This window comes from Phalaenopsis equestris, unplaced genomic scaffold (assembly GCF_001263595.1).
Source record: "Phalaenopsis equestris unplaced genomic scaffold, ASM126359v1 Scaffold198270, whole genome shotgun sequence".
Classification (NCBI taxonomy): domain Eukaryota; kingdom Viridiplantae; phylum Streptophyta; class Magnoliopsida; order Asparagales; family Orchidaceae; genus Phalaenopsis; species Phalaenopsis equestris.
In genome coordinates this window covers 143,149-145,893 of record NW_018218199.1, presented here as the reverse complement: position 1 = coordinate 145,893, position 2,745 = coordinate 143,149, and positions in this window count along the sequence as shown.

The window sequence follows — 2,745 nt, the reverse complement described above, 5'->3', positions numbered from 1 at the left end:
CGTCGGATTATCGTCCCAAGCAGTGCTAACATCAGATACTTGTTTCCAGGGTGATCAACTAGGTATCATTCACAAAGCTTGTCACTATATAGGGAACCACCTCTTGAGCTTTGTTTGATTCGGCTTTAGTGACAATTTTTTGATGTTTGGGCAATGAGGATCAGTTTTCAGCATTAAACGTTGGTCCGAATGTATTTTGTCATTGTCGGGCACATTAAGCATTTTTTATTAATCAGACGAATTGTGTTGTCAACTTTTTCGGTGCTGATGCACGACTCTGACCTTGTACTTCCCGAGTCTCAACTATTTGGTTAGATCTCCATCTTGAATAGACTACCCCTTGTGCTACGCTTATTAAACAGATATTGTTGCTTCTTTCATGGGGTAACTGTCAAGAATCACATCTGAAAAGATTTGCGCAGTACCCTTTACGAAGCGCGTCGCTACTAAGCTGAGAACCACCTCTAGAATTTTATCCTGCTCAAATTTGGAGACATTGGTATATGGCGTGCGAGCATTGCAAGCTAGTTCTTTATGCATTTTGCCTATCGGAGGTCATGGCATCACTATTGGATTTGTTGCTTGGGTTCAAGATCCCCGATTGTTGGATAGACATTGAAGCGCCTGAATCCCTCGAGTTCCTCGAGTGTTATTTGAATGTGAGATTATTCATATAATCGATTGAAGCAATTTTTAATATTTCTTAAGTGTAAAAATTTATAAATTAGACATAAAAACATCATTATTTTTTAGGCGTCAGTACAAGAATTTGTCTAAGGCAAAAATATTTTGAGATCATCTTCACTAAATAATGTATGTGAGAATTCCTTTCCAGTAGTTGCCTTGAGATTGTAAGCTCCAAGGGTGATCATTGGTCAATGATGAATGGGTCAATCCAAATCTGGTCCAACTTGCCAGCTGACTGTACATGAGTTGTTGGATTAACGTTCTTAGGTACGAGATCCGCAGGGGCAAAAGTCTTCTCCCGAACGTGCTTATTGTAGTAGCAGGTCATCCTCACTTCTTTCGTCAAAGGGCTAAGTAAGTATGGTTCTCTTCTATCAAATCGAGCGCGAGCATCGCCCTTTCATCATTCACTTCCAACCCCTTTATATATATAGAGAGTGTGTGCGTGTGTTTGTGTACGCCGCGCACAATAATGAATAATAGAATGGTCCCCAATTTATAGATAAAATAGATACAATATATATAATTACATGTTTACCACTACTTTATTGAGAACGTTACAGAGTATTTTGAGAGTTTACATAAATGAGCTTATGGCTTGGCAATTCTATCCTTCATTCAATCGAGATCAGCGGAACTTGGTTTGATAAGACTCGTTCGTTCAACCACGCTGAGTTTGGGCTGCCCATCGGCTCTTGTTGATCTTCGGTCATCCGGAATTGGCTTGGTCGACTTGCCTGTTGGAAAATTGCTTTGGTCTGGCTGTCAACTATCGACCCCTAAATGAGGAGCTTTTATCACCAATATGAGATACAACTGTTGGGTAAATGGTGAATCACCGTAATCTGACAGGTAGCTCAACACTTAACAAAAGTCCTTCTAGGTGTTCGTAGAGTGTAAGCATGTAAAAATCTCCGACCTCCTGTTGAAGAGTCTCAAAGGCTCTTATAAAATGGCTAACGATGCTGGGGTGAGAGTTGGGATGATGCCTTCCCTCGGCTCAATAGATCTTGTTTGTTGGCTCGGACAAACTCCTTCGATTGGCTTTAGGTCTTGACCCAATGAACCTGCACTTGGTTAATCAAGTCTTTTGATTTTCCAGTGATTGAATTTTCTTCTTCATTCTGCAAGGCATCCCTAACCACACTTTCATGCTACTTAGTGAGTCAGTTCAGTATTTCTACATCAACATATTTTTCGACTATCAATCAGCAACTAAAGCAACCATTATATGCTTTATAAATCTCTCTAACAAAAACATCTACCAATTAAAAATCACTTCCTAGACACAGAACACACTGAATCACCTTGAATTACATGGAGCTCCCATCCACTTCAGAACATTGCTCGACTACATAGAAAGCAGGCAAGAATCCAAGGACTAATCAAGCCATTATCCTTGATACCAAGATATGAGGAATGTCGACTAAAAGGAAAACAGAGTTGAATATTCATTGTAATCAAAAATAAAAATGTTAAATCTATGAGCGAGGGTCAACTGGTTTATTTTGTTATATCAATATAATTATTCAACTATCCAATATAAACCCTAAATTTTCACATGTTTAACCCTAAGCAAATGAAAGAATATAGAAAGTACCACAATGAAATTACGAAGCATACTCAAATGAGCAAAGTAACTATAACAAAAATGGGAACTTTTTTCTTTATACGGCGAAACTATAAAAAAAGGGAACTTCAAATAAACATATAAAGCAGAAAGATAATTTGAAAACAAAGCAAGAAATAAAGAAGAAGATAAATAGAAGTACATCCTATTTCCTTTACCCATTTCTGCAGCAACTACACGTATAATTCTTATACAACATACAAGAGGGTCAGAGTTGAAAGGGACAGACCATGATCCCTGAATCCCAGCAACGTTCCTCGACGAAAATACAAAAAATCTTGACAAATAAGCTTAGGAACAGACTGCAACTTACTATAAACCTGAAGAGGATGAAATTTTTCGCAGAGATGTACCTTCCTGTGATACTTATTGCTTGCTAGATAGGCGACGTTTGTATCGCTTGAGCACAGAAGCTAAGTTCTCTTTCC